The sequence below is a fragment of the Columba livia genome, chromosome 1 (assembly GCF_036013475.1).
Source record: "Columba livia isolate bColLiv1 breed racing homer chromosome 1, bColLiv1.pat.W.v2, whole genome shotgun sequence".
Lineage (NCBI taxonomy): Eukaryota > Metazoa > Chordata > Aves > Columbiformes > Columbidae > Columba > Columba livia.
Window position 1 is genome coordinate 54,132,597 of NC_088602.1, and position 27,807 is coordinate 54,160,403.

The following is a 27,807-nucleotide window of genomic DNA, read 5'->3' on the forward strand; positions in this document are numbered from 1 at the left end:
TTACCTTCTGCATGCATTTTTGTTCTGAGTCAGAAGTGTTGGATGTTTTAATTTTATAACCCCTTGATTTTAAAGTCTACAAGTCATAATAAATGTAAACATTTCAGCAATCCATTATTTGCAAACACTGTAAGTGAAATTTTTGGCTGCCTGCGAAAAGGATTAGGTCCCTTGAGGCAATTTTTGGGTAACAGAGTTCCCTCAGTGTCAGGTAGAATAGCTTTTCTGAATTATTTCAGTAGACTAATGCCTTCAACCTAATCAGTTTTTCTGATTTAAGTGGTCCACCTTGGAGCCTACTGTGAGTCACAGCCAGGATTTTCAGATTTGACAACCCGACTTTATGGGAATCAAAAATATTCTGGATTCTGAAGCATTCTTGACTGGTACTATAACTGGAAAACATTAGAATGAAGTATTAAAGATGGAAATTAAAGCTTATCAGTCTGTAAGAAAAAAATAAAAAAGAAGTGTAATTGTATCTGAACTATAGTAAAAAAAAAGTAAAGAGATATCTCTTCGCTTTTATAGCACATAGCATTGGGTTGGGAGGGTGTGAGGGAGTAAGGAGGGAAAGCGGGGCTGGTGGGGTTAGGACTACAGAAAAATAAATTGTAACTTTCAGTACTTTCTTATAAATTATTCAGTCTGTTTTCATTTGTTTCAGTCCAAAAATTAGCAATAATGATATGTGTGATGATGATGAATGGAAAGCCCAAGATCTTTACTAACACTGCATTGAATATTTAGTACTGCTAATACATCAGAACCTGGAGATCTAAAATCCTATCTAGGATGAGTTTCTGTTGCAACTTTCAGTCTGCTCATGATTTCTCATGAAGAAGATGGCGGCTGACCTCCGAATTTCATTTCAACCTTAGACTAACTGTTTTTAATTTGATCAAAAAAAGTAGTGACTGAGGAAAGCCATATTTGGCCAGCCTTCAGGTACTGAGGAGTAGTGTGTTCTTGAAATAGGCCCATTGACACTGTGTTCAATAGGAACATATCAACATGGTAATGAAGCAATGTGGCTTGTAGATCATAAGCAGACTAAAGGCTTCAAAAATTGGCAGATTTCCTAGAGGGAAATATGTTTTTATAACATTTTTATACTGCTTTTAAGCTTTGGATGCTGCTGATATGACGTTTTTGTAGAACAGGCTCACAAAATATTTTAACCTTTGATAATTTAAATTATTCTCAAACATTTTAATACATTTTTCCTTTTTAGAAAGATTTCTCAGTTACATTTCTTCAGATTAATGTTTACTTTCTGTGAGAGCATTGCACTATAGACTGTTTCAACTTGGTGCTTTTACAGTCAAATCAAGTGTCAGTTGTATGATCATTTTTTTGTATCTTGCAGTCACCATGAATAGCTTTAGACCATAATTTAAGTAACTGAAACTTCAGTGTCCAAGCTTAAACTCCCAGCTTCCCTTTACAGTCAAGGAAGAGACATAGGTATTTCCAGAGAGTAGTTCGTCTCATCCTGGAATAGGTATCTACACGGGTCAAACAAATTTCCTTGTAGTGAAGTCCAGTTTTCTTCATCATTGTACATATCCTAGCACTCAGATTTAGACATTTAATTTATAGACTTCTGAAATTAGAGGAGATAAATCTTATCCCATTAGACAATAAGTACTGCACATAGAAAAATATTTCTTTAACAGGAGAGTGTTACCTGGAATTTCAGAGGTTGGTCTTGATAAATTTCATAACTAATTTGTTGAATTTTAGATTGGATCTGTTTATATTTGTCACACATCTTGTACTTAAAGCAGCCTGCAGGGGTCAATAGCTGAGAAAAAATTTGATTTCCTGCTTTGAAGTATCTGAAGCCACTTATTCCCAGAATGATATTGGATGCTGATGTTAGTGAAAATTATATAGACCTTTGTGATGGCCATTTTCATAGGTGAGAAATTTGTACTTTTGTTTCATATCAACAAAGGGAGTAGGATTTTATTTCATACTGTCTTCAACCACTTACAGGTGTGCAAAGATCAAAACTTTAGCAAGTCAAAATAGTTGGCTTTCTGTAATTCAGATATGTCAAATCTCAGGAACTCAATGTGAGGTTCCCACCCTTCTCCTCTTTTGACTCCCGTCTCATGCTTCTTTACTGCTGCAGCTGTATATTTGTCATACAGTGCTATGGTCTCTTTCCTGCTCCATGTATCCCTGCGCAAGAAGTGCCACACTGCCTGGTCTGGCATCTGCTGACTACCTGCATATGTAATATTATATATTAGTGTAGAAGAAAGCTAAGAAACATATGCATTTATCTTTACTGCAGAGATGAAAATGGCCACTAAATGTATAAGACTCTTGTGACTCAGATTCAACCAATTTGCTGATGTTTTACGACAATAAAAATATAAAGCATATCTGAAACAAAATTCTTTGATTCTCTGGGAAATAACACAATCCATATATTCTGTCATATGTAAGTAGGAGTACATGGCTAAAAGAGGCAATGTGATGTATGGCAACACAACAAAAAGAATTTTGTAAAGGTAAGAGAAATTATTAACTCTTAATCCAAAGCAAAACTGCTTGCATAATCACCCAAGATCTGGAAGCAAAACTGTACGAAAGACAAATCAGTGAAGTCACTGCTTATCCCTTTGAGAGACTGAAACCTACCCATAAGAAGCATTTCTTTTCCTGTATGCATGAAGAAGAAATAAATGAGACATTGAAATAATGGAAGAATCTGCATATTCATCACTTATACGGAAATGAAATTTGCTATGCGGACATGATAAGAGTTGCATTTCAGCAGCATTGATAAGTGAATGTCAAAGCATACATTTTTAGGAAACAATCTGGTTACTTTGGCAACTCAAGCATTATTAGTCACTTCTGATAAGGCATCCTTTCATTACCACCTGTGGCCCTAGTCGCTCTGTTTCCTAGTAACATCAAATTGTTTTGATAAAATGTAATTAACATATTCAGTTGTAACAAGACTATACATAAATGTGATAGTTCTTTATTGTTTCTTCTCTAGGCAACATAACAAAATTTAAAAGTAAGTTTTGTTTCCTTTTCTTTGTTCCTAACCAGGCTTGAGAGAATTATGCTAAATTACTGAAGCATCTATATATCCAGGACCATTAAAACAATACAATCAGGTTTACAAATGCCAGTTAAGATTGCTGCTTTAGATCAGGGGATATTTGATTAACAGGTGAAAAAATAGCCTTGAGTTATAATAAAATAGAAAATTGTTATTGTGAGAGCTTTGAGAAAATTGCAACAATTCAGAGATACAGAAAATACTTAAACCCCTTTCAGAATTGTGAATTATTTCTGTTGTGAATGACCATGATTTATTTAACCACAGTTTTAAATTCTGGTAGACCTACGTTAGGAAAAACACCAACTTTTAGAAAGATTTGTACAAGGACTGTTGTTAGATTTTATTCAGATGATTGCCACTGTTAACACACAGAAAAAAAATGCAGTCATATGTATGTATGTATGTATTATGCATGTGCAAGGGGCTTTTTCAAGATGTAAGAATCTTTTCTTGCTGATGCACTTAATACAGCAAAGAAGTCAAAGAAAGGAAACTATACTTCTGGTGGCAGCAGCAATTCCCTTAATTAAATTACTGATTATTTCAATAAGTTACAGAATTGCAGAATAGTTGAGGTTGGAAGGAGTCTCTGCAGACCATCTAGTCCAACTTCCCTGCTCAAAGCAGAGTCAACTAGAGCAAATTGCCAAGGATGGCGTCCAGCTAGGTTTTGAATAACTTCAGAGTTGGAGTCTCCACAACCTCTCTGGGCAACCTCTGCCGGTGTCCAGTCACCCTTGCATTTAAAAAAGCTTTTTATTACGTTTAAATAAATTTTTCTGTGTATCAGTTTGTGCCCATTGCCTCTTGTCCTGTCACTGGACACCACTGAAAAGTGTCCAGCTCCTTATTCTTTACTCACATCAAGTACACACTGAGAAGATCACCCTGAGCCTTTCCTTCTCCTGTTTGACAGTCTTGTCTCTCTCAGCCTCTCTTCATATGAGAGATGCTCCAGTCCTTTAAACATCTTTGTGGTCATTTGCTGGACTCTCTCCACAGTTTCCATGTCCCTCTTCTACTGGTAGCTCACAGCTGGACACAACACTCCAGATGTGACCTCACTGGTGCTGAGCAGATGGAAAGGATCACCTCCCTCAATCTGCTGGCAACACTCCTCCTAATGGAGCCCAGGAAGCTGTTGGTTGTTTTTGCTGCAATGGCACATTGCTTGTTCATGTTCAATTTCTTGTCCACTAGGTCCTTGTCTGCAAAGCTGCTTTCTGGCTGCTCAGTCGCCAGTCTGTACATGGTGTTATTCCTCCCCAGATGCAGGACTTCACACTTTCCTTTGCTGAACTTCATACAAGTCTTTCTAGTCCCTTTCTCCATTATGTTCAGGTCCTTCTGGATAGCAGAACAACCCTCTGATGTATCAGTCACTCCACTCTGCTTTGCATAATCTGTAAATTTGCTGAGGGTGCACTCTGTTCAATCATCCAGGTCATGTCCTTACTGAAGTCAAGATAAAATACATCCACCGCTTTTCCCTCATCCACCAAGCTAGTAATTTCACTGTAGAAAGCTATTAGTTTGGTCAAGCATGCTTTCCTCTCCATAAATCTATGCTGACTACATCCAATCATCTTCTTATCCTTCGTATGCTTAGAAATGGCTTTCAGGATTATTTTTTATTACCTTCTTAGGGACTGAGGTGGAGCCGACAGGCCTGTAGTTCTCTGAGTCCTCCTTCTTGCCCTTCTCAAAGATAGTAGTGACATTTTCTTTCTTCTAGGCCTCAGAAACATCCCTGATTTGCCATGACCTTTCAAAGGCATTTGAGAGTGGTGTTCACAGAATCACAGAATCGACTGGGTTGGAAAAGACCTCAGAGATCATTGAGTCCAACCCTTGGTCCAACTCTAGTCCATTTACTAGATCATGGCACTAAGTGCCATGTCCAATCTCAGTTTAAAAACCTCTAGGGACGGCGAGTCCACCACCTCCCTGGGCAGGCCATTCCAATGCCTGACCACTCTCTCTGTAAAGAATTTCTTTCTAATATCCAGCCTAAATTTCCCCTGGCAGAGTTTAAGCCCATGCCCCCTTGTCCTGTTGCTAACTGCCTGGGAGAAGAGACCAATCCCCACCTGGCTATAACTTCCCTTCAGGTAGTTATAGAGAGTGATGAGGTCACCTCTAAGCCTCCTCTTCTCTAGACTAAACAACCCCAGCTCCCACAGCCTCTCCCCATAGGTCTTATGTTCAAGTCCCTTCACCAGTCGTGTTGCCCTTCTCTGGACCCGCTCCAGCACTTCAATGTCTTTCCTGAACTGAGGGGCCCAGAACTGAACGCAATACTCCAGGTATGGCCTCACCAATGCAGAGTACAGGGGAAGGATCACTTCCCTTGTCCTGCTGACCACGCTGTTTTTGATACAGGACAGGATACCGTTGGCCTTCTTGGCCACCTGGGCACACTGCTGGCTCATGTTGAGCTTCCTGTCAATTAGTACCCCCAGGTCCCTTTCTGTCTGACTGCTCTCCAGCCACTCTGCGCCCAGCCTGTAGCGCTGCAGGGGGTTGTTGTGATCAAAGTGCAGCACCCGGCATTTGGCCTTATTGAACTTCATCCCATTGGAATCAGCCCATTTTTCCAGTCTATCCAGATCCCTCTGCAGAGCCCTCCTGCCTTCCAGCAGGTCAACACTCCCTCCCAACTTGGTGTCATCAGCAAATTTGCTGATGATGGTCTCAATCCCCTCATCTAAATCGTCAATAAAGATGTTAAACAGGACTGGACCCCACACTGACCCCTGGGGAACACCACTAGTGACTGGCCGCCAGCTGGATGCAGCCCCATTCACCAGCACTCTCTGGGCCCGGCCCTCCAGCCAGTTCTTAACCCAACGTAGAGTACACTTGTCCAAGCCATGGGCTACCAGCTTTTGCAAGAGTATATTATGGGAGACTTTGTCAAAGGCCTTGCTGAAGTCCAGATAGACCAAATCCACGGCTTTCCCCTCATCCACCAGCTGGGTCACCTGATCATAAAAGGAGATCAGGTTGGTCAGACAGGACCTGCCCCTCCTAAACCCATGCTGGCTGGGTCTGATCCCTTGTCCATCCTGAAGGTGCTGTGTGATTCCATTCAGGATGATCTGCTCCATAACCCTGCCAGGCACCGAGGTCAGGCTGACAGGCCTGTAGTTGCCAGGGTCAGCTCTGCAGCCCTTTTTGTGGACTGGGGTAACATTGGCCAATTTCCAATCATATGGGACCTCCCCAGTGAGCCAGGACTGTTGGAAGATGATGGAGAGCGGCTTAGCAAGTTCTTCTGCTAGCTCCCTCATCACCCTAGGATGGATCCCATCTGGTCCCATAGACTTGTGAGGATCCAGATGGCTCAGTAAATCACCAACTATTTCCTCCTGGAATACAAGGGGCCTATTTGGCTTCCTATCTCTGTCAACCATCTCCAGAGATGAGTTGTCCTGAGGGCCACCTGTATTACTGGTAAAAACTGCAGTGATGGCAGCCAGCTCCCTCAGTACCTATGGGTGCATCACATCCAGGACCAGGTTGTGTATGTCCTTTTAGTTTAACTGTTCCCTGACCTGATCCTCTTCTACCGAGGTTAAGTCTTCTGTGTTCTAGGCTATCTCACATGTCTCAGGACAGGAATTGCTGAAGGCTGGTCTTGCCAGTAAAGATCAAGATTAGGATGGTGTTGAGCATCTCAGCTTTTTCCATGTCCTGTGTCATCAGATCCCCATTCCCATTCAGCAGCAGGCACACACTTTCCCCTGTTTTCCATTTGCTGTTGATACACATGTAGAAGTCCTTCTTGTTGCCTTTCTTGCCCATTGCCAGATTCAGCTTCAGGTGGGCTTTGGCTTTCCCAGACAAACATGCCTTAATTTTAGACCAGCTAAAATTTTTAGGGGGAAAATACAAGCAAAATATGTTAGTGTACACACGTATGTATTTATGTATGTGTATTAGTTCATATATACATATGTGCCTATATATATTTATATCAGTAAATTCTATTGACCATTCAAAGAGACTGAAAAGAAATGTGGTCCTGTTCCTTTTATGTCACAGATTTCACGGGCCTGAAAGAAAAGAACCCCTAAAAATTAGTGCTGATGGCAGAACTGAGCATCTGACTGCCTGACAGATTGCTGGTGTAGCATGAAGTAACCACCCCTTGTCCTTGAAATGTGACCTCCCTGCTCTTGAAAAAATAGGGGTCATGGAGGGAGTTACTCATGGAGTTAATTTCAAATTTAAGGAGGTATAATTCGATTTGTGATGTGAAAACAGCAACTCAAGAAGTGATTAGTCAACACCTTATACTTACTACAAGCTGTAGACTTACATACTCTACCCATGAAACACACAAAAGAGAAAATTTGTGTCTGTATATGAACTTGAGTTTGCGCTCTGGTGTGATATGTATTAGAGTGCTGGCAATATCTATCCCATTGTTGCAATCTAATATCACCAGTAAGTAGCAATTTGCAGAGATATGGGAGGAATACTTTTTCAATAGCTATAATTGAAGGCAGAGAAATTAGGGAAAGTTTTCTTCTGTTGCTATTCAGACAGCTGTATTACATATTTTCAGTTCGTGGGGTTTTGTGTTGTGAAAAGTGAGAAATTCTGAATATGTTCACTCACAAAACAAAGCACTCTACTAAAACATTATCAAAATATTTACCATTTTATGATGTTCCATAGATCTTTTTCTTAACAAGCATTCACATTTGTTTTTCTTTTTTTCTGTGGACCTATGTTGTTGCTAGAATGTCCTGCACATTGTGATTGTGGCATTTCCTGATTGAGATGCCTTTTTTTGTTAACATTCTGTGATTTTATCGAAGTGTTCACAAATGTGCAAGTTCCTGCTAAGAATCAGCACTTGCTGAGTATTGATACTGATTGCATGGGCATTTTTTCTATGCAATCTAGTTCCTAAAGATTGGAAAAGATTAGAAACCAATTTTGGGAAGTCCTGTGAATATTCTATGTGGACTTGAGTCCTCTATGCTGTTCTCTCTGAGACAATGGCACAGGGTAGAGTAAGAGTTGTTACAGAAATTGCTATTGAGTAGTATTAATTGTTAAGTCACATTTATTGTTTCACTTCCATGATGGAATAGTTTTCAGAAGCCTGAATATGAATTTCTGTGACTTTGTACTATTTTTTCTGAGTTGCTTTGCAAACAAAACTCTACATATTCTTAGGAAGGAATGGAGGGAAACAGCTCATTTTCTGTTATGACTTAGAAATGAGGTGATTGCTTGCTGTTAGCAACTTTATTTCATATTGTTGATAACTGGGAATATATTACAACAATGCTCATAATATTTATTATTTAAAAAAAAACAAAACAAAAAATATTTTTTCTAACTGGATATTTCTACATATTGGATTATTGCTGCAACTAAACTGGAAAGAAGCTTAATGTAAATTGGGATTTGTGTACAAATGTTATGTAGTATTTACAGAAAACAAAACACTCAAAGTTTAATTTTTTCACAAACTATTCCCTTCACTCATAAAATATAATGTAAAATTCTAGTCAAATTTTAATCAAACCAGAAATACTAAAATATCAAATAAGTCACATTTTTTTTCAGGGCACAAAGAAAAATATATTATACATTTTCTGTTGCTTGGTCTTGACCATTACCTTTGAGGTAAGTATGAAGTCTTCATGACCAGAGAAAAGGACAAAATTAATCAAATAAATTATTCATTAGAAATTATTGCCTATCTATAGTGACATCATGGAAAGTAATGGCCTCCTTTTACATTATACTGTTCAGACCAAACTTAATCCACAAGTGCATTAATATTTGAATTTGATATTCTGAACTAATTGAGTCAGCATTAGGAAGTTTAATGGAAACAACAATTTTCAACCTTGATCTTTATATCTTGTTCTTAGAAATAGGCTCTTGCTCTCCTCACACTAGATTCTTCGCAGTCTAAGTCACTACAGGACAGACTTGTGAAAAACCAGAGTAACACTGAAGCTGTGATCAATGTGGGAACACGTTTCACACAGCAACTGAATCCAAAATTACTGCGTCATTTCACACAGTAAAATTCCTTGATTTAAATATCATTGAGATCAGCAGAGGTCCTTACTGTTTGCTGCAGTATTGAATTTGCCTGGAGGTGTTGGTAATGATTCAAACATACATGAGCATGTGTTCAAAAAGACATTTTTGCTCAGCTTAGGTAGAAGTGAGTGCTTGTCTAATTCCTAAGCTGTTTAAATTTGTCATTTTGTCTAAGTTGTCAGCAAGGGTGTATTTGTAAGTAAGAGACACAGTTGAGAATTTGTAGAAGGCAGCTAAATTATTTACAGATAAATGACAGTGGTGCATGTGCATACATGTACATCTGGTAAAAGATAAACAAGAGATGGGATCACATGTGAATCGAAAGACTGGCAACATTTCTTTCAGCAGTGTCATGATCATTTAACCCAGTGTAAACTTCTCTACATCAGATGAATCCCCCCTCAGTGTCACTTATAATCTCTTCTGACATTGAAAGTAACATAGCTTTGGTGTAAATGTGGCTTACCCAAATGTAGACACCTACCATGTAGAGAGATATATAGTTAGAGTAAATAAATCCCGCCTTCTTTGTCTCTGGAGTTAAATTATAGGGGCCACTGGTTATGGTATGGTAGAGTGAGTCAGAAGGTTGGTACCAAGTTCCTTGACTGCCTGGTAAAGGCACTGAATACAAAATCTCCGTAGCTGCCAGCAGCTGGCTTTTCAGTCTCTGTGAATGGACATTTTACTTTTCCTTTGACTTTAAAAAGATATCTGTGATTATATTCTAGAGAAATACTTGCAATACAAAAAAAAAAAAAAAAAAACAAACAAACAAACAAACAAAAAAAAACCTGAAAAAATACACAAAAATTGAAAAACTGAAGCTTAATTCTTGATCCTTGTGTAGCTCCTTCAGTTTTGAATAGAAATGAATTTCCTCACTGTCTTGTAAAACACTGAAGCTATGTGGAGTGAAAAAAGAACTACAAACTAATACATCAATTTGTATACATATTTCTGTCTGAATCCTGATTTGAAAATCACATATCCAGAACAAAATCCTAAATACAAATTAAGTATGCTATATATGTACTCCCACATTATATGTGTTGAAATTAAAGGGCTGTAGGCATAGTGCATTTCCAGGGATATAATTATGGATCAGGACTTTAAATTGGAAGCAAAAATAAAACTAACTTGTCGAGCTCAAGCCAATCAATCTCAGTATTCAAAAGATGCTTCACAAGGAATTACATCCCTTTAGATTGAGAAATGTATGAAAAATCTTTCTCCAACAAATACGGTTTTATAGTAATAAATTCAGGTACACTTTGAATCCAGAAAATAAATTACATGGATCAAGTGGTAACTGCAGTGCATCCCTTTCCAAGGTGTAAAGGGATGGAGACAGAATTTAATATTTATGTATGTGAGAGGGTGTTATTAATATTCCATAACTTAATTTTGTTAACTGTAATCTGAAACATGATTTTGGAGTTATGTCAATGTTAATAATTCTTATGGTTACCCATTTGAAAATTATAATTCCTACACATGTTTTTACCAGAGCTGATTAACTTACTTTGTTTGTTTGTATGTCTTATTTCTTTGAAGGGAATCTGTTCAAATGGCAATGTGTGCTGAAGTGGAGATTTGATTTAAATGGTACATCTACTAACAGTATTCAGGTTTTCTGTACTAAAAATGTGTTATCAGAAGGAATATTTATGCTCTGAAATTATTTTTTTCTCTGTTACTACAGTATTTTTCATTTATGTTTGCAGCTTGTTTAAATAAGGGAAAGTATTTTAGCAACAATATTTCTACCAAAGGAGCTGAAGACAGTGATGATCTCAACATCACAAGAAAACAGTTGCAGTATAGCTAATGCAGCAATATCACCTTGCGATTGGGAAGCTGTATTCAGGGGACAGCAGGATATAGGAAATCTGAGCTACAACTATAAGCAGTTGTTTAGAAAGAACAAAGACTATGGTAGGAAAACAGATATTCAGCCTTATCCTCCTGTGTCCCTGGGAGTTGATGTGGTGGAACAGAGTACTCCGCTGGGATCAAGGAGAGATGGCATGGCCATCATCAGTAAGATGAGATTCAGCTGACTCGAGAAATTCCCTTTGCAAATAAATCAGACTTCCAGGCTAAGAATTGGAAAATATTTTTGCTAATTGTATAGTACTGAAAGAACACAACGCTCCTGTCTCATCTGTGGGTATGGTCAAACTCCAATGGGCAGTAGGTTTATTTAGCACTACCAACTGATAAGCAGGTGGTACCAGCTTCAGATAGAGGCCCAATAAATAGATGAAAAAAAGCAAGGTAATAAAAAGTAGAGGGTGAATGAGCTTTATGTTTAGAATTGGATATATTATTATGGTTTTACTGCTTTCTGTTCAAGTTCTGCTCTGGTGTATTCCTCTACACCGTTTTGAAATACACTCTAGAGGGAAATAAAACAAAAAGTGTGAGAATTTGAATTGCAATTGAGTGGTGACCTATTAAAAAAGAAAGAACAAAAAACCAAAACCAAAACCAAAACCAAAACCAAAAAACAAACCAAACCAATCCAAACCAAAACAAAACAAAACACTACCACAATGCAGTTAGAGGACAAGCAGAAGACCAGCATAGGGCTAAGTGACTCTCCATTTTATTTAATTTTACTGCTTTCTTACTGGGGATGCAGTGGGAACTAATGTCCTCAAATTTACATGCTGGCAAAAAGTACTGATAAAAACTAATAGTAATGATATACCCTGTTGATTAAATTTCCTCAGTTTCAGAGTAATGGGAGGTGACAACTGCAAACAACTGTTTAAAGGTGACCTTAAAAGACTGAGGGGAATATAGACGTGTTAGTTTAACTTCTCTATGGAAAAATAATTTGTAAACATACATAGAATTGTGACTGAGAAGAGAATTATTCACCTTTTGTTTACAGAATATCACAAAAAATGGATTTATAAAAGTGTTAAATATACTTGATTTTCCAGAAGAAACTTAATTGGTGCTCCTCAGGTTCTCTAGGGGAGTAGTAACTGTTTAAAGGATAGGAGACTAAACTTAGGAATAAATGGCTAGTTTCTCCAAAGGAGAAATATTCTGCTCAAGCGTGAGATGAAACTTGTGCTCTTTAACCTCTTCATTAATGACCTACAGAAAAAAAAAAAAAGGTAGCAGAGGGGAAGTAAAAGTGAAATTGTTGATTAAGTTGTTGATCCTACCAAATTATTAAGGGTGATGAAATTAAACCTAACTAACACTCAGTTCCTCGGATCAGCTGACTGAACCCAGCTCGGCCGGAGCCGGGAGGGAAATCTGGAAGCTACAGAGGTAAGAGAGGGTAAAGAGAGGGGTTTCTGGTCGCCTTTTCGATTCCGCTACCCGGGAGTCCCAGGCAGCCCTTGCGGAACCGGCTGACGTGGCGCGGCCGTTACCACGGTGACGGGGGTCACACCCCTGCCCCTTGCTTTGAAAAAGCCTCCGGGAGCCCACCAGGCGCTGGGAGGTGAACGTGCTTGTGAGGCAGGTGAGCACCACCCACACGGTGCTGCAGCAGCGACCGGGGCTGCTCATGCAGTAGGGCTCAGAGGTTCTGTCACTCCTCGCTGTTAGACCTCTCACTTGTTGCTGGTGACACAGACTGGGGTGTGGCAGGGCAAGTAGACTGGACACAACTGGCTCTTGTAGGTAAGTTTGTCCGGGGTTTCATTTTGTTTTCTTGTCCCCATTTTAACTAAGGGTAGCAATGGTTTCTAGAAAAAGGAAAGCTGTTGCTGCCATTAATACAAAGAGTGTCTACACAGACACTACCTGCCAAGAAGGATGCAGCCACCCAGGCTTCTGGCTGCGCAGAGTGTCTGTGCCTGGCATTAGTATCAGAGAATGGTATGGGAGGCACCTGTGTACGATGTGACCAGGTCAATGACTTACTGTGCCTAGTGGCAGAGCTTAAGGAAGAGGTGAAGAGACTAAGGAGCATTAGGGAGAGTGAAGAAGAAATAGACTGGTGGGGTCAGGCTCTTTTGACTCCTAAGGGTGTGCAACAGGAGATGGCAAAGCCTTGTCCCTCTTGCCATAAGGTGGATACAGCAGATCTAATTGATGGGGGGGAATGGAAACAGGTCCCTGATCGGAGAGGTAAAAGAACCCTCTCTCAAACCCCATCACCACCCTTGGTGCCCTTAACAAATAGATATGAGGCCCTGGACCCTGAAATTCAGGCAGAGAACAGCCAAGAAGATCTACCTGGAGAGCCCCCTGGATGGACCTCATCAACAAAAAGAATCACAACTGCAGCTGTAAGAGGAAAAAAAAAAAGAAGAGTGGTAGTAGTTGGCGACTCCCTTCTGAGGGGAACAGAGGGCCCTATATGTCGCCCAGACCCATCCCACAGGGAGGTCTGCTAGGTCTGCTGCCTTCCTGGGGCCAGGGTGAGGGACACTAATAGAAGACTTCCTGAGCTGATTTAGCCCTCAGACTACTATCCCCTGTTAGTAGTCCAAGCTGGCAGTGAGGACATCAACAGAAGAAGTATCAAGATAATTAAAAAGGACTTTAAAGCACTGGGTCAGTCAGTTCATGGGATGGGAGCACAAGTGATATTTGCCTCAGTTCCTGTGCTAGCTGGGATGAATGAGGAACTAAATAAAGAGAGGAGCAGAAAAGCCCATCTCATCAACAGGTGGCTTAAGGATTGGTGTCACCGTCAAAATTTTGGGTTTTTTGACCGTGGGCCAAGCTCTGTGGTACCCAGTCTCCTCAAATCAGATGGGCTTCATCCTTCTAGGGAGAGCAAGAGGACTATAGCCCATAAGTTGGCAGAGCTGATCAGGAGGGCTTTAAACTAAGTTTGAAGGGGGAAGGGATTGAAACTGGGCTCTCTAAAGATCAGCCTACGGATGGAAAGCCCGAATTAAGAGGGAAATCAGCAGCCCACTTGAAGTGCATGTACACTAATGCACGCAGTATGGGCAACAAACAAGAGGAGCTGGAAGCCACCGTGCAGCAGGAAAGCTATGACATAGTTGCCATCACAGAAACATGGTGGGATGACTCATATGACTGGAGTGCTGCTATGTGTGGCTACAAGCTCTTCAGAAAAGATAGGCAGGGTAGGAGAGGTGGAGGGGTGGCTTTATATGTTAGAGAGTCACTCGACTGTTAAACTTGAGGTCAGGAGTGACAAGGTTGAGTGCCTGTGGACCAGAATCAGGGGGAAGTCCAACAAGGCTGACATCCTCGTGGGTGTCTGTTATAGACCACCCAACCAGGACGATGAAGGAGATGAATTATTCTACAAGCAGCTGGCAGATGTCTCAAAATCGACAGCCCTTGTTCTTGTGGGTGACTTTAACCTGCCGGATATCTGCTGGGAGCTCAATACTGCACAGAAGAGGCAGTCTAGGAAGTTCCTAGAGTGTATAGAGGACAATTTCCTTCATCAGCTGATAAATGAGCCCACCAGGGGCAAGACCCCGCTAGACCTACTGTTTACAAACAGAGAAGGGCTAGTGGGAGACGTAGTGGTTGGAGGCCGCCTGGGGCATAGCGACCATGAAATAATAGAATTTTCAATACTCAGAGATGCAGGGAGAACCATTAACAAAACCTCTACGCTGGACTTCCGGAGGGCAGATTTTTGCCTATTCAGAAGCCTAGTTCAGAGCATACCCTGGGAAACAATGCTTAAAAACAAGGGGGCCCAGGAGGGTTGGACATGCTTCAAGCAGGTGGTTTTGAGTGCACAGGAACAGGCTATATCAGTGTGCTGAAAGGCTAGCCGGCGGGGAAGACAACCGGCTTGGCTAAACAGGGAGATTTTGAATGAAATCAGAAATAAAAAGAGACTTTACCGACTGTGGAAAAAAGGGCTGGCTACTTATGAAGAATTTATGGAAATAGCTAGATCATGCAGAAAAAAGATCAGGGAAACAAAAGTGCAATTTGAAGTTAACTTGGCCAATTCTGTCAGGGATAATAAAAAGTCCTTCTTCAAATATGTTAATAACAAAAGGAGGGGCAAGGAAAACCTCCATTCTCTGTTGGACTCTGAGGGAAATATAGTTAACAAAGATGAGGAGAAAGCTGAGGTACTTAATACCTACTTTGCCTCAGTTTTTACCAGTAAGACAGGTGGCCCCCAGGACAACTCATCTCTGGAGATGGTTGGCAGAGATAGGAAGCCAAATAGGCCCCTTGTATTCCAGGAGGAAATAGTTGGTGATTTACTGAGCCATCTGGATCCTCACAAGTCTATGGGACCAGATGGGATCCATCCTAGGGTGATGAGGGAGCTAGCAGAAGAACTTGCCAAGCCGCTCTCCATCATCTTCCAACAGTCCTGGCTCACTGGGGAGGTCCCATATGATTGGAAATTGGCCAATGTTACCCCAGTCCACAAAAAGGGCTGCAGAGCTGACCCTGGCAACTACAGGCCTGTCAGCCTGACCTCGGTGCCTGGCAGGGTTATGGAGCAGATCATCCTGAATGGAATCACACAGCACCTTCAGGATGGACAAGGGATCAGACCCAGCCAGCATGGGTTTAGGAGGGGCAGGTCCTGTCTGACCAACCTGATCTCCTTTTATGATCAGGTGACCCAGCTGGTGGATGAGGGGAAAGCCGTGGATGTGGTCTATCTGGGCTTCAGCAAGGCCTTTGACACTGTCTCCCATAATATACTCTTGCAAAAGCTGGTAGCCCATGGCTTGGACAAGTGTACTCTACGTTGGGTTAAGAACTGGCTGGAGGGCCGGGCCCAGAGAGTGCTGGTGAATGGGGCTGCATCCAGCTGGCGGCCAGTCACTAGTGGTGTTCCCCAGGGGTCAGTGTGGGGTCCAGTCCTGTTTAACATCTTTATTGACGATTTAGATGAGGGGATTGAGACCATCATCAGCAAATTTGCTGATGACACCAAGCTGGGAGGGAGTGTTGACCTGCTGGAAGGCAGGAGGGCTCTGCAGAGGGATCTGGATAGACTGGAAAAATGGGCTGATTCCAATGGGATGAAGTTCAATAACGCCAAATGCCGGGTGCTGCACTTTGGTCACAACAACCCCCTGCAGCGCTACAGGCTGGGTGCAGAGTGGCTGGAGAGCAGTCAGACAGAAAGGGACCTGGGGGTACTAATTGACAGGAAGCTCAACATGAGCCAACAGTGTGCCCAGGTGGCCAAGAAGGACAACGGTATCCTGTCCTGTATCAAAAACAGCGTGGTCAGCAGGACAAGGGAAGTGATCCTTCCCCTGTACTCTGCATTGGTGAGGCCATACCTGGAGTATTGTGTTCAGTTCTGGGCCCCTCAGTTCAGGAAAGACATTGAAGTGCTGGAGCGGGTCCAGAGAAGAGCAACACGACTGGTGAAGGGACTTGAACATAAGACTTATGAGGAGAGGCTGAGGGAGCTGGGGTTGTTTAGTCTAGAGAAGAGGAGGCTTAGAGGTGACCTCATCACTCTCTATAACTACCTGAAGGGAAGTTATAGCCAGGTGGGGATTGGTCTCTTCTCCCAGGCAGTTAGCAATAGGACAAGGGGGCATGGGCTTAAACTCTGCCAGGGGAAATTTAGGCTGGATATTAGAAAGAAATTCTTTACAGAGAGAGTGGTCAGGCATTGGAATGGCCTGCCCAGGGAGGTGGTGGACTTGCCGTCCCTAGAGGTTTTTAAACTGAGATTGGACATGGCACTTAGTGCCATGATCTAGTAAATGGACTAGAGTTGGACCAAGGGTTGGACTTGATGATCTCTGAGGTCTTTTCCAACCCAGTCGATTCTGTGATTGTGTGATTCTGTAATGTATATTATAGTTATAATTTTATATAATAATAAGTACATGGGTGCACAATCTGCAGATTAGATATTACTTTTCAGGAAGGAGTTCTTAGAGGACAGTTAGTTAATAAATCTTATTTCTCAACAACTGTAGAAAAAGACAAAACTGTGGGAATTTTTAAGAATGGCTAGTAAAAAAAGAAGCATCATTATACTAATGTCCACATAAATGTTTCGCCATCATGTTGAACTTTGCATTCAACTCTGCTCACCTCTAATAAGATTAGAAAAGCTTGAAAATGTGCAAAGGCAATCAGATAAAGATCATCAGAAACACAAACTTCCATAGAACCATAGGAAGGATTATTAAATAAGAGTCCTCATCATTGAAAGATGATTGATTGAGGTCAAAGGAGATGCTGAAGATCTCCATAATATATGGAGATAATGGACAGGTCATGATGGGTCACCATGTTTTATTGTACAACTAAAACTTATTGGCATTCAATTTAATTGTCAGGCAGTAGGTTTAAGAGAAACATAAGCAAGCACTTTCCTCACATGACCCACGCTTGTGGAACAAGTGTGGAACTCACAGGATGTTGCTGTGGCCAGATGTATAAAAGCATTCAAAAAGCAATTGCCAAAGTTATCAGGACAGTCTGTTAAGGCTGTAGTGAAGCTGTTAAATGCAGTTATATACAAGGGATCAGGTTATCCTTAAACCACAGACCTCTGGCAGTTGGAAATATGCTGAAGGAAAAATATCACTGTACTACTCCCTTTTTCTTATAGTTCCTCTCTAGGTCCCTGCTATTTATTCTAATTGTTAGATGATAGATGTCTGGGACCCTTGGGGTCTGGGGGTTAAGTAGCTCATGGACTGGCTCCTATCCATTCTAGCATTAGTCCTTCCAGAGCAGATTGGCTAAATCTGACTATATGATGCTGAGTCTCTTCTTAGCCCCTTGTGATGTTCCTATTGCCCTGGCACACAATTGTTATTTTGTGTGCATGTGTGGCTTTTTTGTGTTGTTGGTTTTTGGTTTTGGTTTTAGTTTTGGTTTTGTTTTAATATGAAGACTGTGTGCTCCAGCCTACAAGAACATGTTCTTCTGGTATGATCTGGAGGGTATGGGTTGCATGCCAGCTGGTACGGGGAAGCGATTATTCCTTCTACTCAGGAACCATGAGGCCACATCTGGAATATTGCCTCCACTTTTAGGATGCCTAGTGTAGGATAGAAATTGTCATATGTTGACATGTCGTTAACCAGGACCCTGAAGCCATCTTCAGAGCTGCCACAGTTGCATGTTGTAGTTCCATCCCAGATGTGGGACTTCGATTTTGTCTTTGCCAAGTGACATGACGCATATGATGGCTAATTTCTCCAACCACCAAAGTTTTTCTGAATAGTAGCTCTTATCTCAAGCATATCAACTGTTCCCCCAGAAAAACTGATGTTGCTGGTTAGCTTACTTGAGATCCATTCTGAACCACCAGAAATGTTAGACAGAAATGTTAGAGATCACTAGCCTCAGAATCAGCTCTTGAGAAATAGTACCCCAAATCAGTTGCTGGCTAGACTTTGAATTCTAGGTAGCCTTGATTCTTCATTCCCATTTGCACATCCAGTTTTTAATCCACCCTGTAATTCATACATCTAGTCCATTTTTTCCCCAGTTTGGCTACAAGGATGCTATAGGAGACTTTGTCAAAAGGTCTACTAGAATCAAAATAAATGTCTTACAATGCTTCTTCCTCATCAGGTCCATCATCCACAGAGGCTTTTAACTCCTCATAGAAAGCAAACATGTTGTTCAATTGCAGTTTACCTCTGGTAAACCCATGATGGCTCTTCACAGTCACCTCATGTCCTTAATGTGCTTGGAAGTCCATGGGGACTTGCTTCACAAGGCTTTCATATTTTCAGGTTAAACAAACTTAAATATAATCCAAGGTAAAACTTCTCCTCTAAAATTTTGTGTTTTGTCCCAGTAGCACTACTTCAGACTTATTCCAGTTTGTATTCATCTATTTTGGTGGATGATGGATTTTGCATAGAGTATTCTATATAAGATTTAATATTCTTCCTTACAGAGTTGCAGTAATACTTCAATTCTGCAAATACAAGTATGACAAATAGTATTTACATGTTCTAACTTTCATTATGCTGACATCCTTGAGTTGTCAACAAGTAAACCTAGTTCTGTCATATCTTTTGCTATTCCCCCTCCACTTAGTAACATTATTCCCTAACTGTGTGACACTTTTTCTAATTTTATTATTCCTGAAGATCCACTTTTTCCTCCTATATGGTATCCTATCTTCCTGTCTTGTGTCACAAATCAAGTTCTTTAGTGTACTCCTACTCTATGTGCCAAAATCACTAATGAAAAATTCTTAAGGAACTTCATGAGTAACTCCCTTCCAGCAAAATACGTTTTCTTCCCTTTAGTTTTGTCTCCACCTCAATCATTGCAGTAATAAATGATGAAAATTTATATTTAAACTAACAACATTTCAAGTGTTATCATGTCTAATGTTGGTGGAAGTCTGAAAAAAAAATACCCATAGTACTTCATATTTTCTAAATAATTTATTTTCTATATATAAAGCCAGTCTGGCACCTATGCTTAATGCATACCTCTATATCATTTTTCCCTTATCAATATTATTTTAAAATATTATTTCTTTCAAAAATACTCTAAAATATATATTTTTCAACATTCCTCCTAAAGATATACACATTTTTGTAAGCCTTTCTTGTAAGTTTTGCATTTACTAGTGTCTAGTCATATGAAACCCTGTGCAAGACCCTGTTGTTTCTTGCTAGACAAGTGAAAGCATCACAAAAAGCCTAAACAGAGAATTATAAAGTTTCTTTCTACAAAAAATGGGATTGGACAGGAAGAAGTTGGTGGAGCAGTTTGTCCCAGATAGCATCAATAAAAGGAGACAATTCTGCTTCCAGTCAACAGGTGTGTCAGATCTGTTGAGGATACTTGACATGTTTTCAATTGCCTTGAAAAGCTGAGAACTATCCTGTGTTCCTTGAATCTGCATGCTTTGGATCTGTGAGATATTTATCAGACCCCAGAACAGATTTAGGGGAAACAGGGAATATGAAGGAAAGTCTAGCTTTTGGCAGTGATAATTGGTCATGGAACTCACTTCAGCCTGGAGCAGAGAAGGCTCTGGGGACACCTTACAGAAGCCTTCCAGTACCTGAAGGGCACCTACAAGACAGCTGGGGAGGGACTTTTTACAAGGGTATGTCGTGATAGGACATGGGGTAATGGCTTTAAACTGAAAAAAGGTAAATTTAGATTAGATAGCAGGTAGAAATTCTTCACCCTGAGGGTTATGAAGCCCTGGAATGGAGTCCAAAGTGAAGCTGTGGATGCCCCATCCCTGGAAGTGTTCCGGGCCAGGTTGGATGGGGGTTTTGGTAACCTGATCTAGTTGAAGATGTCCCTGCCCATGGCAGGGGGGTTGAATTATATGAACTTTTAAGTCCCTTCCAACACAAACCATGCTGTGTTTCTATGATTCTGTGCCTCCAAATGTAGTGTGGTGGTGTGTTGTGGCTGTAGCTACACAGCTGTAGGGTACAAACTATGACTCTTCCCAGCACAAACAGAACACACATACAACTGCCCTTATGGGGAAGGTAGAATCACAGAGGAGAGAGATGCTTGTATTGCAAATCTGTGGTATTTAGGGATGCCTCACTCATGCTCAGTTCCTTTAATTTAAGAGGATCTTGATCCACACTTAACCAAACTCACTACATTATTTGAAATCCCATATGCAACATGGTTAAAGTAGCAAAACTCATGGTGCAGGTGCCAGCATTCCAGAAATAGCATTTCATCCTTCATTAAATCAGTGTGAATTTTACCATTGAATTCAGCAGCTGAAACATGGAATGATTTTGAAAAGCTCACCTAGCATTCAAATATTAGCACTCTCATTTTCTGGAATTATTAATCAAAAATCATTAAAATATGATAAAATATAGAAAATGTATTAAAGAATTGCCTTCACTATCCTTCCCAGATATCTTTATTCATTTACAGTTAGAAAGAAAGCCAGAAACAATATCAAAATATATCCTTGTGTCTAAAATACTGTTATCTTGCTCTCCTTTCAGGCAAATATTAGCTTGTAACATTTACATTCAAACAGTGTTCGGATTAGTGAAGTGGAAGTAAAAGTAACAGGGTTGTTGGGTTCTTTTATAATTGTGTGAAAGGAGCAATCACATCACTTTATGAACAGCAAGTTCTTAGGTCAGGGAGCATTCAGAGACAAGCCATAAAATAAAGAATAATATAGTGAGGGTATCAGTAAAATAGTAGAATCAGCACTTCTTACTCTATTTAACTGGAAAAGATGAGGCCTGCCTTGGGAACTAATGCTTCTTAACAGGATTTGGGCAGAGAGCCAAAAGGAAAATGCATTTCAGAAAGGGTCAGTAGTCGGTAGGATAGGTAATCACGGCAAGCCACCCTAAAGCAGCTAAATCCAGGATTTTAAATCGACCATGAATGAGACTTTCAAGTCCTTGTGGATGAAGCCAGAAATCAGCAGTGAATTTATCAGATTACTAGTGAAACAGAAGCTTGAAGTTTAGATATTCCCTTACTGTCCAATCCAAAATTTAATTTATGTAAGCAACCTAAGCCTTTAAAAATAAATGTTTTTATAAGAATACCAAGTTTAATATTCAGTTAGGTCTACATGGGCTTTGCAAGATGTAACTGGAAGATATTACCTTAAACATGTGTCCATCCTTGAATAGTCCCTGCAGAGGTCACAAAATCTAGTTTTTCAGTTTGTTACTGCTTCATTTTATTGTGTAGTTTGTTGATTTGAAGTTTATTATAAAGGACAATCACTTTAAATCAACTAAATGTAAGTGCAGATTACTGCCCCTTCCTTTTCTTCCTCAAGTTGTTTCCAATTTTTATCCAAGATTATAAGTGTTTTCATAATAAGCTACAAATTTAGGCATATACTGGGAGTTTTGTTTTTTTGTTTTTTTTTTTTTTCCTCAAAAGTTACCACATTCTCAAGTTCAAACACATATGAAAAGTTGTTGGAGCAGAAATCTGTGTTCATGCTGATGAAAATCTTACTATAGTAGCAGTAAGTGCTCTTATGATATGTAAATAGCAAAGGTAAGACCTGAAAGCTGTTGATATTAGAAAGAATGATAATTAAGGTACAGATAGTAGAATCTCAGATTCACAGAATTATAGAATGGTTTGGGATATTTATTTCCTTTTAAGAAATATTTGACATTGTTTTTAATTTGACTCCTAAATGATGTTAGACATTTTGTAATTTTGGAATAAAGGCAAATTTTGGTTTTCATGTGTTAGTCTTTTTAAATAGAATATGTCTTGCATATCTTTATGATTATTCATGTGGCTATTAGCGGCATACAGAAGAAGAAATTTAATGGTCTCAAGCCAAAATCCTTCCTTATATTATAAAAGTTAACAACGTGCTAAACATGTTAACTTTTATAACTTTCTGTCAACTAACAAGCCCTTCCAATCTGTTGCCCATTTCTCTTAAAAAGTAGAATTTTATGAGAACTTACAAGTATATGATTTAGCCGTTTTGATCCAAAAGATTTCTTCTACCATTGCAAAACTGTATGTTTTAAATATATGATTTTTTAGACATTCAGTTTGTAATAATCTGTCTTAAAAACATATGATTTTCTTCTATAGCAGAGTCTTAACAGTATTTCAATCTACTACTAATAGTTCTCTTGTCAGAGAGAGACTCTGAAAAATCTTGAATGCTGCATATCTTCCACAGCACCGCGCTACCTCCTAAACCCCAAACTGCATTGTATCTTATGACCTAATGTGTTACCAGACTATGATGGAATTTCTCATTTTGAAGAGAGAAAAAAAAAAAAGGCAAGAGCCCGCATTGAAAATTTCATAGGATGTATAATTTTTCTTCAGCATGAAGGTGCAGTTTCCCTTGTCATTGAAGTGATCTTGTAACCATAGGTGTCACAAAGAAATAGAAATAAATAGGCATGTTTGTCATAAGCTGGCCTTTAGAGTTGAAAGATTCACAATACTGTGAATTACTACTGATGTTTTAAAATATAATAATCACTGAGTTTTGATTTTAGACCTTGTCCTCTGGTCATTTAAATTGACGTCCATAAATACAGCAAAAATACATGCAAGCGGACTTTCTTTTTTTCAATAAGTAAGTTCTTGTGGTTTCATGTTGTTCTTTGATGACAGTAATCTTAATCACAAATTATATCATGGATTTTAACCTTTCTGCAACTTAATATCCATCTTGCCCAAGTCTAAACACCATTCCTGTGATCTCACTCTTCTGTGTAAATCTCCACAAGCATGGGGAAGTTAACACACAGCTGTGTCAAATATGTGTTTTACATAAAGAGGAAACTTAAATTTCTTATGTTCCTGTTTTATGAGTGGTGGAGACATTGCGCGCCTCAATTTTTCCACAAGTAACCAAACAAAAAGAGTGAAGAAGTACCCAGAAATTTTCAAGTCAGGCACTGACTGTTCTGTGAAGATCTAATGTGGAAGCAGGGAATTACCACAGGATCTTTGTCCCTCTACTCCCACTAAAAGGATATTCTGTATTTTCTAGAGAAATATTCTGAAGGGTTGAAATAATTTTTAAGCACGTTATCCTCATATTTACTTCTGTTTGTCTCATGGCTTATAAAGACTAACAAGGCTTGAACTGTGCTTCATTTTGGGAAAAGTATCAAAAAAAGCTGCTAATCCAGATCTTAAGTAAAGATCTTAAGGGATAGATGTACCTAGCTTTCCTGATTTATATAATAAATGTGCTATAACCTTTCCTCTGAGATCAGCTCTTCCACAGGTTTATCTTTCATTCTTTTCTTAAGTAAACCAGTAATGAAGTAATTGATTATGAGAGATTGTATAAATATAGTTGTCTTAAACTTTTTTACCACCACTTCAGCTGAGCTGTGTATATTATGGTGCTACAATAATAGTGAAAAAGACCAGTGTTTGACCACTATTTTCCCTCATTTTATTCAAAACCAGCATCAAAATTAGTGATGTGGCTTAATTGCCAATGTTTCTTTTGATTTTAAAATGATTTTAAAGGATATTAAGTACATACAGCAATAGCATGCAGAAATAATTAAGTGTAAAAGTTAGACATGAATTTCACAAAAGGTTTTTGTATGCATCTGTAGAAGAAATAAAAGAACACTTGCAGCATGTGAGAAGATGGTAAGTATTGCCTGTAAACATTTATTTAAACAAACATTCTAATATTCCAAAATTCTCTAAATATTTTGAAGATGGTAGCCTTTTCCCCATAGGATTGCCTGTGTATTGTAAATGCACAGTTGCTGGTGAAGCACAAATGCTTGCATGCTAATCTTCTAAAGCATAGAATCATGCTGTTTGTATCCATTTTACATAAGATATTCAATATATCTTACATGTCTTATATATGTTAAGGTATTCCACAGAAAACTGAATAGTTTCAGCAGGAGAAACTGAGACAGAACCAACCTTTGACATTAAATACCCTGCCATGAATTTGTCTCACAAAACTTTAAGTAATAAGGAGTTATTAAGGATTTTTGTCTTAAGCAGGAATTTAGTTAACAGGGAGAGTTGGGTAATGAGAAAAAAATCAAAATAGCTGTAAGTTAAAGGACTCTATTGTAATATCATCCTCAAGAATAGATTGCTGTTGTAGGTATTGACATTGGCAAGTAATGACATTTATAGAGTTAATATAGGTGACATGTATCCAGAATGGGTAATATGAGTACCAATGAGAGAGTGGATGAGGTTCCATTAGGCAGAGGTAGAGAACTGAACTTGGTTCTCTTTCATCTGCTGTAAAGTCCCTGTTCATTGAAATACTGACAGAGCTGCATGCCGGGCACCACAGCTCTTGCTCTTCCAAATTGTCTCTGCACCAAGTAAACCCTGACGTCTGTTAAAGCACCTGTTCGCTTCAGTCACTTAAGAAAGAGAAGTGGAGGAATACTTAGTTTTTGAGCCCAACAGTACTTAGATGCATGCCAGAAACCTGTTGACTTACTTCAGCCAGTATGCATGAAGTCCTGGCGTGCTCAAAAAGGAAGACTGGTGCTGGAAACACACCTGTAGTAGTTTAGGTACCTGAGGAAGACACATACTGCCGTTGTTAGGCAACAGTGCTGTGTGGGTTTTGAGGAGCTTAATTTTTGATTTAGCTATCTGAAAATGGCAACTGAATCCTTGTGTCACATTTGGGAATTTAGTATAAATGAAATAAATCTATTCTAGCTCTTTCATAAGTCAAGTAGGAATACAAAGTCTTTGTTTTGCATATTATTTCTGATTTCTTTTGGAGGGGATTCTTGCTGTATCTTCTTGCATTCCCAAAGGAAGAGGTCTTTGTTTAGGTAACTAAAAGCAACGATTGTATTTTAGGCATTGAAATTGTGTTAAATATGCTTCATATACTGTATACTTCTCTGTATTTTATAAAGTTACCAGTATGCTCTGAAGTATATGTGTCTCCACGTGGTACAGGAAACCTAAGAAGCTCATTTTGGATTGTGCATTTGAATTAGGCACCTGAAAATTGGAACACATCAGCTTAAGACTTACTATTACATCTCTTATTCTTTAGTCCTCAGAGATGTTTTGGAAAAGGGAGGCTGGAAACCGTCATTTAACATAGATTCTCTATCTTCAAATTTATAGACTGTCATAGCAGCCTCATTAATGACCCATACCTTTTCTTCTCCTCTCAAATTTTCATACTGAGTATTCCGAAAGCTAGCAATTCCCTGGCTGATTCTGATTTCTGACATTAATTTTGGCCTCTGTTGCCAACCCAAGGACTGTTTTCCTTAGCTATATTTTCTTTAGTCCTACACCCTAGTAGCCAATAATAATAAAAAAGTATGTATGAGAGGGTGAATGATAAAGAGCAAAATAGCATACAGAAAACTAATATCTAGTGAAGCAGTTCAGATGTCAATATTTTATGCTATTATCTTCTCTCTCAGATCATTAAACAGCTGATGATACTGAAATGGAGCAGAGAACTGCTTTGGCAGTATTTTGTGTGTAACTATTATGCTTCTCTTCCTAGACTATTTGCAGAAGCACTGGGTGGAGTTGTGACTTGCCCCAAGGAAAACTTCCTTTGTAATTTCATAAATAGCTGCTGAATTAAATGCCAAATAATTTTCAACCTTTCTGGATATTTATGGGCTGAGCCAGTCTACTCAAAGCTTTACAATTGTATAGACATTTGAATAAAATACAACTAGTCCCCTGTCCTTCCCATCTTTTTCTTTTAGAGGACAGAATAAATGGGAAGCAACAAACAAATACTTGATAAAGTATGTGTATTATGGCATTAAACTGTGAAATGTGAAAACACTAAAGTAAAATGGTACCAAAGTAACAAGAAAGGTAACACTATGGTAAGTCTAAAAGTACTATTACTAGTTGAAACTGAATTTGTGAAATTGTCATCTAGTAAATAGAGGTGAAAATATTTTAAAATGACCTTTCAAAACAGATCTGAGATATGCAAAATAAAGCAGTTTAGCAATTTGCATTTTCCAAAAGGAGGAAATGCCTGTGAAGAAGAATTATTCAAAGAATTTAAATAAAATGCCCATTTATTTGGGGGTTGGATTTAAAACCAGTGCAGGGATGGATTTTAAGTATGCAACAAAGTTTTAGAATATAGCTATGTGAGGAGAAGGGATGATAGGATTTCTGATATATGGACATGGTATTGTCATATACATTTCTCAAATTTTCAGTGGGACTGCAACATTTGTAGTCTCATGTGTCCTTTCCATTTTCAGTGAGTGAAATCAATTCCACCAAATTCTGTTCATCTCTTTCTCCGTCCTATAAGATACTTCAGAAAATATTAGCTGGCTGGTTTCTAAGTGGGCTTTTATCCTAATGCAAGTCACAGGTGATGCACTAAATATTCTTCTATCCAACTCTACTTTCTATATACTTACCAAACTTATGTTATAAGCAAGAAATAAAAACATAATAAGCAAAACTACCAGATAAAATTTCAAGTGGGAAAAAAAATCCTTTCAAGAATCAAAATAAGCAACTAACATTATAAAATAAAAGATGAAAACAATCAGGGGGAAAAAAAAATATACAAATCCTAGAAGGAACTTCAAAGGCTCACGTTCTCCTTTTTGATTCAAGTCAGGATTCTATACTTACAACATTGCAGATGTAACCTTTCACTGAGGATGGATATTTCAGTCTCCACAATCTATTCTGATATTCAATTAGCTTTACTATTAGACAATGTCCATACTTATTAACCAATGGAATGTAATACCATTTTTTTATTATTTCTTATGTACTGAGGGCATAGAAAATGTCTTATTTCCTTTCTCTTTACAACTGATTCTTAATATTTGAGACCATTCTTATATTCCAGCTTCAGTAATTTTTCTTCTATGAACACTAAATCTGTCTCTTTCTGTAGGTTATGATTATTAGACATCTGGTTGCTCCCCTGTAGGATCTCTCCAATTGACCAATTTTTCTTTGAAATACAAGGCCTCAAACTAGGCTCAGTAACAGTGATGGCTTCGCCAGTCCCAAAGAATTATTTCATTTGGTATGCAAAAAAATATTTCTCTTTATACATCTCAGTATGATTTTTTTTTTTCACTTATCTGGTACTGACAGCTTACTATCACCAGAAAATTCAATATATGCCTTAGACTTTTCCCCTTACAGCTGCCACCCTGCCAGTTGTTTCCCAGCTAGTATTTTTGCAGCTGATAATTCTGCCTCATGGAAGAACATTGTGGGTTGTTTTTGTTTTGTTTTGA

General features: G+C 39.0%; 1 protein-coding gene across 3 annotated transcripts in view; it reads left to right on the plus strand.

Moving 5' to 3' along the window:
- The window catches only part of GPC6 (glypican 6), a 776,640-nt gene that overhangs the window by 176,686 nt on the left and 572,147 nt on the right, over positions 1 to 27,807 (plus strand). The window contains exon 1 of one of the 3 annotated variants that reach the window (XM_065056879.1): positions 12,627 to 12,826. The exons of the other annotated variants lie outside the window; for them this stretch is intronic. The gene's annotated coding sequence lies outside the window, so the exon portion shown is untranslated. Of the gene's footprint in view, positions 1 to 12,626; positions 12,827 to 27,807 lie in introns of those variants that run through there. 3 annotated transcript variants of the gene reach the window in all.